Below are 12,288 nucleotides of genomic sequence, written 5' to 3'. Positions count from 1 at the left end.
AGAGGAGAGCATCGCCTGCTCCCCACCCGTACCACACCCCATCCCAGTACCACATCCCCCCAGGAGGAGGATCACCAATTCCTGGTGAGACGAGAATTTGACAAAAAACGCTGGAGAATGTCCTTGACTGTACAACAGTGGTAGGAGAGGACCAGCAGTACCTGGCCAGTGTGAACAACTCAGCTCTCTCCTATTGCTCCATTTAGGCAGCTCTTAAGAAGAGCACTAACGGTTGAAGGCTGCCAACACCATCCGAGTACCACACTAGGCCGTCAAGTTAAAAAGAAAAAAAAAAAAGTATCCGTCCCATAGAAAATAAAGATTGTGATAATGTCACAAATGGATTTCAGTCCAGAGCAAGACTGGCAGAAAATACTAACACCATTGGGGGTTTTCATCAAACCATTTCTTGTTCAGAACAAACAGATCTTGGAACCTCTGACATAATACAACAATTCCTCTTCATAGGACTTCAGAGAATGTGTTTAGCAAGCCCTATATCAGTGACTTTTATGTTGATTTTAAACCAATCACGACTGAGATTGGAGAAATGAGTACTCTAATAGAGACCAACTCTCCGTCAGAGACTCAGAGGAGTGTCAGCAGGGACCAGAGACGTGCCCAGAACTGAGCGATTTAGGGCCAGTGACTGAGGGTGGCCCACCTGAGGCAGGGTCTTCTCAAGACAGGCACACCCAGAAGGCAACACTGAAATGCAAAGTGAAAATGAGATTGCCTCAACTATTCCCAAAACAGGGAAAACAGAGCGGACAAAGAGAAGAAACAATTTAGCGGGAACTGAATTTACCTCTTCTTAGCTTTGCCCTCTTGGTTTTACTAAATGAAAATGATGATGATGATCACATATCAGGTTGAATCAAAAACAGACTGACGATCTTTCCACCGGGAACTAGGGGTACATCAATATTCAGAGTAACTTAGGTAAAATCTGCGCTGTTTATTTCAGTAACTGGCTGTCACAAACTAAGTGAAGGCAGATACCTCACTTGCACAAATTTTATAGCCAGCATATTTCTCAGTGGCTGTCAGAGGATTGGACATGTCTATATGTTGGCAGCCAGTTTTAGGTCCAGGATAGCTAACGATGAATGAAGTATTAGGATCTCTTGGAAAACTGCATTTTAGCGTAGTTGAATATTTGAGCATTCTTGTGTGTGTGTGTGGTGTGTAGGTGTGTGAGGAAGTAATCAGAGTGGAAAATATCACAGATTGTAATTCAAGCTATTTTGTTGTTTTTTAAACTTGTTAAACTTGTTTAACAAGTTTTAAAAAAGCATTTCTGCAAAATTTTAAAATGCAAATGTTAAATATCTTTAAAAGCAGCGAGGTTATTGATAGATGGTGGTCGAACAACATTGTGAATGTACTAAATGCCACTGGACTGTATGCTTTAAAATGGTTAATTCATGTCATGTGGATTTCACCTCAATTTAAGAAAAATATTGCTACAGCCAAATAACCTTTAAAATGTTTTTATTTTTGTCTCTTTGTTATGCTAGGCCCTTCTGAATATGCAAAATTCAACAGGTTAAAAATTAATCTTCTTATTGTTATTAGTGCAATAAATTTCATTTAGACCTCAAATTTTCACAGGCTTTTACTATGTCCAGAAATTTATCCCTAAATAAAACTGTCATGAGCTTTTTCTTTTTAAAAAATTATTCTAAAATAATTTCAAACTGAGAAAAATTACAAAAAATATAAGTGGTATCAAGAACACCCAATACCCTTTTTTTATATTCACCTACTTTAACGTTAACATTTTAGCCCATTTGCTTTATCTCTTTCAAAATATCACTAAGAATATTACTTTATATAATCACAGTACATTCATCAACTTCAGTGAAGTTGACATTGATACAATACTTTAATCTGCCATTTGTGTTCATTCCAGTTTTGTCAGTCCACTGAATAATGTCCTTTGTAACATTTTCCCTCCATTACAAGATCTAGCCCAGGGTCAGGCATTGCATTTAATTAACATGTCTCTTTGGCCTCCTTTAATCTGGACCATTTCCATAGCCTTGCTTTGTCTTTTATTACATTAACATTTTGGAAGAATTCGAGTCCAGTTCCTCTACATTCTCGCCAATACTCGCATGGTCAGTCTTTTAAATCTTAGTCATTCTAATAGGTGTGTAGTAGTATCTCACTATAGTTTTTTGCTATATTTGCATTTCCCTAGTGACTACTGATATCGAGCAGGTTTTCACATGCCTATTTGTCATTCTCATATCTTCCTTGATGAAGTATCTGTTCAAATCTTTTGCCCCCTTTTTTACTGAGTTGTTTATTTTCTTAGTATAGAGTTTTGAGTTCATTCTGGACACAAGTCCTCTATCTGGTATATCCTTTACAAATATTTTCTCAGTCTGTGGCTTATCGTTTCATTCTTTTAGAGGTGTCTTTTGAGGAGTAGATTTTAAACTATAGTAACAGAAATCTGCCTGGGGCTGAGGATGTGATCAAGATTGGCTGAGAAAGGACAGCAGGGATTTTTTTCCAGGTGATTTACATGTTCTAAAACTGGTTGTGGTGATGATTGCACAACTGTGTCGATTTATTAAGAATTATTGAATTTTAAACTTAAGGCAGGTGAGTTTTATGCAGTGGGTTTTTACCACAATTTAAATTATTTTTCAACTTTTAAAGATTAAAAAATTTTTTAATTTAAAGGAATTAAAGGCTTCTGTGTGTCAGACACTTTACTAACTGCAGGATATAATATTTTTTTAATAGAATATTTATTTATTTTTTTATCTTTGGCTGCGATGGGTCTTCGTTGCTGCATGCAGGCTTTCTCTAGTTGTGGTGAGCGGGGGCTACTCTTCGCTGCAGCACGCGGGCTTCTCATTGCGATGGCCTCTCTTGTTGTGGAGCTTGGGCCCTAGAGCGCAGGCTCAGTAGTTGTGGTGCACCGGCTTAGTTGCTCCGCGGCATGTGGGATCTTCGCGGACCAGGGCTTGAACCTGTGTCCCCTGCCTTGGCAGGCGGATTCTTAACCACTGCGCCACCAGGGAAGCCCTGCAGGGTATAATATGTTGATGAACCAAATGTCCTCAGTCCTTGTTCTCCTGGGGCTTAACTAAACAAATAACTGTTAAGTACTGTCAATAATTGCCAGCATACAAAGTTTTTAGAAGGGACACACAGATTTATCTAAGCAACTGCCTCTGTCCTAGTTCCAAGGTTGGATGACAGGTTTATGGGTGCTCACTAGATTGTTAGTAAAGAACATAAAATAAAAGAGGGTGGGAATTCCCTGGCGGTCCAGTGGTTAGGACTCTGTGCTTTCCCTGCCGAGGGAGCAGGTTCTATCCCCGGTTGGGGAACTAGGATCCCCCAAGCCGCGCATGGCACGGCCAAAAAAAATTAAAAATAAAAATAAATAAATAAAAGACCTCTAAACTAGTCTCCCTGCTTCTGCCCTTGAGCCCCTAAGACCCAGAGCAGTCACAGTGGTCCTTTAAAAGAAATAAAATAAAATATAATAGGGTTATGGATGAAATAATAATGTTATGTGCACCATTTAAAATTTTTTTTCAAAAATGTAGTACGAGGAGGGGGCTTCCCCGGTGGCGCAGTGGATAAGACTCTGTGCTCCCAACGAAGGGGGCCCTGGTTCGATCCCTGGTCAGGGAACTAGATCCCACACGCATGCCAAAACTAAGAGTTCACATGCCACAAACTAAGGAACCCACGTGCTGCAACTAAGGAGCCCACCAGCCACAACTAAGGAGCCCGCCTGTCACAACTAAAACCCTGTGCAACCAAATAAATAAATAATTTTTTTTAATGTAGTATGAGGAGGGAGGGATAAATTAGGAGTTTGGGATTAACATTTACACACTACTATATATAAAATAGATAACTAACAGAACCTACTGTATAGCACAGGGAACCGTACACAATATTTTGTAACAACCTATAAGAGAAAAGAAGGTATACATATATATATATAAATAACTGAGTCACCTTGCTGTACACCTGAAACTAACACAACCTTGTAAATCATCTATACTTCAACTTTAAAAATGTAGTACAGGATGCTATTAAATACAAAGGGGCCTGATCTAGTGTGCGGCTTGAGCATGTAAGAACTAATGAAGGACTTCATATAGTTCACTCTTCACCTCACACCCCTGGAAAAACACACTAGATTGATTAATGGGTCTCTGTTAGAAATTTCCAAAAGAAAAAGAGAAAAATACAGCCTTCTGATCCCCTGCACCACCCCCGCCCTCCCACCAACCGTGAACTCACTAGCACTACACCGGAAGAGGCAATTCTCTTTTCCCTTAGGTTGGCTCAGAGATGAGAGAGGTGGAAGGTTCCACATCAAGTTTCACCATGTCTTGTATACAAGACAAGCACACAAGTAGATTCAGTGAATCTACAAGTCTGAGATCACTCATCCCACTTAGGGCTGTTAATGGCAAGAATAACTTTGCTGGTCCAGCTAACAGGACAGATAATTTTTGGCAATAGGAAAGCTCTTTTTAGATCGAACCTAAATTTATGGTATTTCATACACAACGTGGTAGGCTGAGCTGATTACATAGCCTAGTATCACTGAAAGGAGCAAAGAGCATTGTACGACGTGCAAATATGATCAATACAAGCGACAGGAAAATGATGCCAAATGATGTGAAGTAAAGACTATAAGTCAGAGAATTAAACTGAATTACACTTGGGCTCAAAAAGCAGGAAAAGATATCTAAGACTCATCTATTTTTGCTAATTATTCTCTGAATGGAAAGGAAAATGAGAGGTCATTCAGATGGGAATCACATTCTATATCATTTAACTGTAATGAAATGTCACATTCTGATCCCTCTCTTCCCATTTTTTCCTTAATGAAAATTACACCAAAGGGAGTTCATCAATTACAATGCATCAGTTACAATCTAAGAAAGGATTCAGGAAGAAATCTTTATTATTATTATCTGAAAAATGTAAAAGTAGAATTAAGAAAACATTTTTTTTTTCTGCTTTTAATTGTTATTCTAGCCAACACTCCAAACCACAGATGTGGGGCAACATCTCACCAAATTTGAGACAGCTTCCTCCTGTAGGTTTATGAATGGGGCAACCCTCAAACCATGTCAGCTGAACACATCTATACCATTGCCTCTGCTTTTATTTTATTTAATTAATTTATTATTATTTTTTTGCCTCTGTTTTTAGAGTTCACACAAGCCAGGGAAACTTTGAACACTTTCATGTGATTTCAAGAGTTGGGTAGAACAAGTGCACCTTAATGATGGAGTAGACTCTTTCTGCTCAAGCCTCAAATATTACAAAGTGGCTGCCCATTTGAAGGGGTGATTCTTTTCTGAAGCCACAGAAGCTGAGCAATCTGGAAGAGATGCAGGGAGTGTTCCTGCTATAGACAGAATATTTGTGTTCCTCCAAAATTCAAAAGTTGAAACCTAATCCTTAATGTGATGGTGTTAGGAGGTGGGGCCTTGGGGGTGATCAGGTAATGGGTGTGGAGCCTTCATGAATAGGATTAGTGCCCTTATAAAAGAGACCCCAGAGAGCTGCCTTCCCCCTCCTGCCACTTGAGGACACAGCTTAAGACAGCAGTCTATGAACCAGGAAGTGGGTTCTCACCAGACAATGAATCTGCCAGCACCTTGATCTTGAACTTTCTAGCCTCCAGAATGGTGAGAAATATATTTCTGTTGTTTATAAGCCATCCAGTCTATGGCATTTTTGTTATAGCAGCCCAAACAGATTAAGACATTTCCTTTTCATATTTGGAAAGCCAAACTCAACTAGACAGCAGGAAAGAATAATGTGACCATTTTCCAGTTTCCAACTTTTTTCTTAGTGTTCTTTCTAAAATAACAATCGATACTATGGACTGCTGGAAGGGAAAGCTTATAACAATAATTCCAATGATCTTATCTAATAACAAGTATTTATATAGTCATGTATCCATAAAGTTTGCAAGCAGGCTAGAAATATACACTGCATGGTAAGTTCTATGTCTATTGGTCATCTTTGGGCTCTTTGTTTGTGTTGGGGCATTTCTGGCCAACTCATTGAGCATAGTGGTCCTTGAGAGCTCCTGTATCAGGGCCTGTATCTTTGCTTTCATCTGCATACTTTGCGTCTCATCTTTCTGCAGCAACTTGGATATCCAGCAGAGTAGTGAACAATAGGCATTCAAGTGCTCTGACCATCATCTCCCTTTGCACCTTTTGCTCACAGGCTCACACCTGCCCTAGTTTATCTTCCGTCTTCACCACATGGACAAACTGGCCCAGAGACTGGGCTTCTTGGGATACAGTACAATTCAGCACAGCGCAATAGGGTCTGGAACTCTTCCCACTTCTTCCCCTCCTTTCTACTCTCTTTAACTTAAGTCTGGTTCCCTCCCTACCACTCACTGAAACTGCTCCATCAGGACAGTTGGTGACATCGTTAGTTGTCAGTGTGGTAGACACTCTCCAATCCCTATTTGACTATCCACATCCCTGTGGTCTCAGCCCTCACAGCACATCACTTCTTTCAGCTGTGTCCTTCCCCAAAGCTCCAGACCTGTAGATCCAACTGCCCGCTGAACACTGGACGTTCCCTAAGCACTTCAAACTCAATGTGTCAACACCAAACCCACCTGCTTCCCCTCAAGCCCCCTGTGTCCCCAGCCTGGTGAGTGGTCCCCCATCCATACAGCCTACTGGACACAGATGACGATCAGCCCATCCCCCTCTTTGTCCTTCCTCACGGGGCCCTTATTTTGTTCAGGCATCCACGCCCTCTACTCTGGCCCTACCCCCGACTCCAGGGGTGGACTTGATTTGCTCTAAGAGAATCCCATCCCCCCTTGCACGTGACCCAGTTCTGACCAGTAAGTAAAGGCAATCGAGTGAGGGCTTCTGCGAAAAGAGACACGCTTTGCCTGGATGCTATAAATCTGGATGTGACATCTGGAATTGCACTTCCAGACTGAGGATGAAGCCAACTCACAAGGAGGAGTCTATAGCAGTCAGAAGCACAGCAAAAGGCAGAAAAGAACCTGAGACTGTGATAATACAGTAAGCCGCTGAATTCCCCAGTCTGGAACACTCTGTCATGGGAGATAATCTATCCTCTTATTGTTTATGCTGATTTGGGTTTCTATTACTCCTAGCCAAAACTCTCTCTCCTCTCCCTCCCACCCAATCCACTGAAGAATCCCGTCAGCTACCTCCACCAAAACACATCCCAAATCCCTCCCGCCTCCGATCTCCATCCCCACAGCCAACATCCTAGTCATTCGTTGCCTAGACAACATTAAAATTTCTCCTCTGGTCTCCCATGCCTCCTCCCAGCAACCGGACTTCACATCCCAACCTCTCACCCTGATCTCTACTTGGAGTCCAGATCAGTGACATAAGTCCCCTTCATAGCTCCACCACTGCTCTCACATCCTGGCCACTGCTTTCTTCTCTAACTACAACACGTTTCCCTCCTTCCAACACGCCAAGGTCAATCCTACCTCAGGACCTTTGTAGGAGCTGTCTCCTCTGTCCAGAGGCTTCTCCCTCAGATCCCCCCGAGGCCAGGTCATCTTACCCTTCACTTCTCTCCCCAGAGACCCCTCCTGACTATCCCATCTACTAGCCCCATTCGGCGTGCCTCCAGCACATTCTATATTGTGATAGTTTTCTTCCTTCAAGGCACTGTCACCCTGTGAAAGAATCTCGTTACCTTTTTTATTTGTACTCCCACTAGAATGGAAGCCCCATGAGGACAGGCAGCTTGACTCTTGTGTTCACCACTATATCCCTAGGTCTAGGACAGCACCTGGCACGGGGTAGGCAAACTGTTTAACTTTGTCTATCACCACCAATTCTGCCCTACATTATGCTTGTAATTCTTTTCTCTAAAATCCCTTGGGAAAAAAAAAAAAAGAGAGAGACTTCCCTGGTGGTCCAGTGGTTAAAACTCCACGCTTCCACTGCAGCAGACACAGGTTCATTCCTGGTTAGGGAACTAAGATCCTGTATGCTGTGCGGTGCAGCCGAAATAAATAAATGAATAAAATAAACTAAAATTCCTGCAAGCACCTCCGCATCGACCAGCCTGAATCAATGCGTGATTTTCCAAAGTGGGACATGTGGACCCCGGGGTGGGGTGGTGGTAAGCATACTTCTGTGAATGTATATAAAGGTCCTGAAGGTTCTTGGGGATTTTTTTAAATTTTGTGTGTTCAGGGGATCATCAACATTCAGCATCACCCAGCATAGATTGCTACTTTTGACCAAGCATTGCCTAGTTTTGTGCCTGTGTTGGGTGCGTGTTTAGGTTTGGCCCCAAGTGGGACCAGCTTTCTACAGTTTTACAGGTAATTATAAAAGCATCTATAAAATTATAGATGATTTTAATTCATAAATAGTGTTATCTAGGCTTCCCTGGTGGCGCAGTGGTTGAGAATCTGCCTGCCAATGCAGGGGACACGGGTTCGAGCCCTGGTCTGGGAGGATCCCACATGCCGCGGAGCAACTAGGCCCGTGAGCCACAACTACTGAGCCTGCGCGTCTGGAGCCTGTGCTCCGCAACAAGAGAGGCCGCGATAGTGAGAGGCCCGCGCATCGCAATGAAGAGTGGCCGCCGCTCGCCACAACTAGAGAAAGCCCTCGCACAGAAATGAAGACCCAACACAGCCAAAAATAAATAAATAAATAAATAAATAAATAAATAAATAATAATTAAAGGTGCTAATAATTAAAAAAAAAAAGTGTTATCTATATCACATGAAACCTAAGTCACACCACAAAGGGTTGAATGAATGATAATTTGTCAATTGTACACATAAGGTGCCAGAACAATCACCACAGAGATCATACGGGCCAAACACCATAGGCATGCAGCAGTTTGCTTTTAGCAAAACTCATTCTTCATGTTAATGCTGTTGGTTTAAATTTTATTGGTTTTGTAGAGATTTTGGGGTTCAAAAGTTAGTTTTAGATTTATAGTTGTTTAAAACCTCTAAGTATTAAACATTCCAACCTTATCTTAAGCTTTCAAAGACGTAAGTGAACTTTATAATAGAAATAATTTAAGTCAGGACTTGCAAGAACATTCTGTTGTTTTATACAATGTGCCACGTGACGTGTACATACGTGGTTATTCATTGCAGCGTCCTTTGTGGGAACGAAAGACTGGGAACAATTTGAAAAGTCCAGTCAATAGAGAACGGGTTTTAAAATGTTTGGCACATCTATACAGTGGACTACAGTGCAGCAATAAAAAGGAGGAGGAATCTTATCAGTACTCATAGGAAACAAACGCCATGAAGTGAAAAATGCAAGTTGTCAAAGTGTGAAAAATGAGAAAAAGGAAGAAAAAAATATATATACACACGTATTTGCTTGTATGTGCATAAAATATGTCTGGAAGGATCCACAAGAAGCAGCAACATTGGCTCCTCCTTGATGGAACCAGACATCTGGGGGGGACAGAAGTGGAATGGAGACTTCACCGGCAATCATTTTGCACTTTTGGAATTTTGAGCCACATAAATATTTCTTCCAAAAATAAACAGAAATATAAAAGGTGGCATCTATAATTATGCATGCTCACACACAGGCATCTCAAACTAAAAAGCCTCTGGAGGCTCGGCAGAAGACACAGGTGAGAAACATCAGCAGTGCTGGGACCCTGGCACTCTGGAGAAAGGAAGCCTCCTTGCAAGTTAGAAAGTCAAGTGCAGCCTGTGGAATGCACACACGAGGGAGGCCAGGAGAAGCTGAAGAGCTCAATTTGGATGCGAAATCATCTGATTCTGACATGTTGCCAAAAAAGTCTTTAAAACTTTACTGCTGATATCTAGCCAGAAATGTATACAGAAGTGCACAGCTCGATGAATATTCACAAGGCGAACACAACAGTACAAGTAACATCCAGATCAAGAAATGGAAGATGGCCAGCTCCCTAAAGCCCTCCGCTGCTCTGTTCCGGTCACTAGCCCCCGACCTACCCCCACTACTATCCTGACTTCAGACAGACTAGATTCGTTGTGCCTGCCTTAGTACAGTGTACGAACACGACCACAAGTACTGTGGTCTGGCATCTTTCTCTCAGCACTGCTCTTGCGAGATTCATCCACCTCTCGTGTGGAGTTGCAGACAGCTCTTATTGTTCATACTTCTCCATTTATTCATCCATTCTCCTGTTGGTGGGCATTTAAGTTGCTGCCAGTTTGGGCCTATAAAATAGTTCAGATATGAATATTCTATTTCATGTCTTCTTGTGAACAGGCGTAAGCATTTTTGTTGGGTATGTTTCTAGGAGTGGCATTACTGAGTCATGGAGTATCTGTTTTGCTTTTAAAAGATACTAACAGTTTTCCTACTGTGTTCCCAGTAGCTCCACGTGCTTGTTTTGGCAACTTTAAAAAAATCCCGACCAAAGCAAACATCTGTAGGCCACGAGTCTCTCTCCTCTGGCCTAGCGCATCTTCAGTTCTCATGGGAGAAAGATCTTCATGAGGTTGAGATCTCAGCACATCATCTCTTGATTAAGACCGTACGGGATTCCCTGGAGGTCCAGCGGTTAGGACTCCGAACTCTCACTGCTGAGGGCCCGGGTTCAGTCCCTGGTCAGGGGACTAAGATCCCGCAAACCGCACAGCAAAAAAACAAAACAAAAAACAAAACAAACAAACCCAAACCTTGCAATGTCTCCCACTCCTTGCATAATGGCCAAACCCCTTAGCCTGGCATCAAATGCTTTCTGCAGGCTGCCCTTCTTTTTTCTGCCTCTTTTCTTTAATCTTCACTTTCCACCGTCAATGTGCCCATCCGTGCCATTCTGAGGGCTCTGGACGGCCGTCACGTTCTGTTAAGTCTGCACGCCTTGAGATGTGCTGTCCCTCTTCCTCTGGCTTCCCCCTTCCCTTACTAGGCCAGGCCAATTTGTGTACTTTATTCTCTCCACTAAACTATCACCCCAAGTCCTTGGGAATAGTGTCCTGCCTTCAGTCTCTCTACCCCAGGGCCTATCACAATGACTGGCACAGGGCAGGTGCTCACTACATGTTTGTGACACAAACTTGGACTGTCTGATGCTATTATTTTTTAATGCAAATAGGAGAGGGGAAAAATAAAGAAAAATAACCTATAAGGGAAAAGCATCTGAAAAAGAATATATGTATATGTATAACTGAATCACTGTCCTGTACACCTGAAACTAACACAACACTGTACATCAACTATACTTCAATTTAAAAAAATTACTAATTCAACAAACATGTAATAGTTTCTGGGAACGAAGTGGTGTCAAGATTAACAGGGTTCCTACCCTCATGGAACTCATACTTCTGTGAGGGAGACAGGCAACAAATAACTAAACACATAAAGCAATTACAGAATGTGATCAGAGCCATGAAGGAAATATGCAAGGTGATATGAAAGGAAGAAACAGAAAAAGGGGATATTATATTAGAGAGGGATAGGATTGCCAGAATGGATCTCAAGAAGAAGAAAAGAAAAAAATTAGTGTTCTCATCAAAAAAAAAAAAAGAGAGAAAAGGATAAATTTCCATCTTACCCTACTCCCCCCAGTTGTTCTTCCCAAAGGCAACCACTGGCACCACGTCCTTGTGCATCTTCCTGAAATATACAATGAACGTATAACTTTATACTCAATATAGCTATTTAGTCTCAATAGATGCTGTGCAGATAACTGGAGATGGGGAGTTGCAATTCTGAACTGAAAGGTCAAGAAAGGCCTCAATGAGACGGTGACATCTGTGCAAAGATCCAAAGGGGATGAGAAATAGAGCAGCTCTGGTCTGACGCAGTGCATGAAGCATTCCAGGCAGAGGGAGCAGCAGGTGACAAGTCCTGAAGCAGGACTGCCCCGCCTACTTGAGGCTGGGAAGGTGAACCGAGGGTAGCATTGGTGAAAACCGTTTGAAGTGGGCCAGATGGTAGAGGAGTATATAAGCCACTTTAAGGACTTGAGATTTTATTTTCATTTTTTTGGCGGCGCTGCGCAGCAGGCGGGATCGTAGACTCCCCCACCAGGAACCCGCGACACCTGCAGTGGAAGCGTAGAGTCTTAACCACTGGACCACTAGGGAAGTCCAAGAATTTCTTGAATGAGAAGGGAAGGCACTAGAGTTACTGATCAGGAGTCAGAGTCTGACTGGTGGTTTTCAAAATTCACTTCTTCCGTGAAGAGCGGCCTCATTCTTTTTCGAATCACTAGAATACGTAGCTCATTAATCTACTACGTGAAGGTGAAGGTGTCATAGTTTCTCCGGGCCTT

This window comes from Balaenoptera ricei, chromosome 4 (genome assembly GCF_028023285.1).
Source record: "Balaenoptera ricei isolate mBalRic1 chromosome 4, mBalRic1.hap2, whole genome shotgun sequence".
NCBI classification, from domain to species: domain Eukaryota; kingdom Metazoa; phylum Chordata; class Mammalia; order Artiodactyla; family Balaenopteridae; genus Balaenoptera; species Balaenoptera ricei.
The sequence above is the reverse complement of the archived record's forward strand: the minus strand, read 5'-3'. Positions refer to the sequence as shown.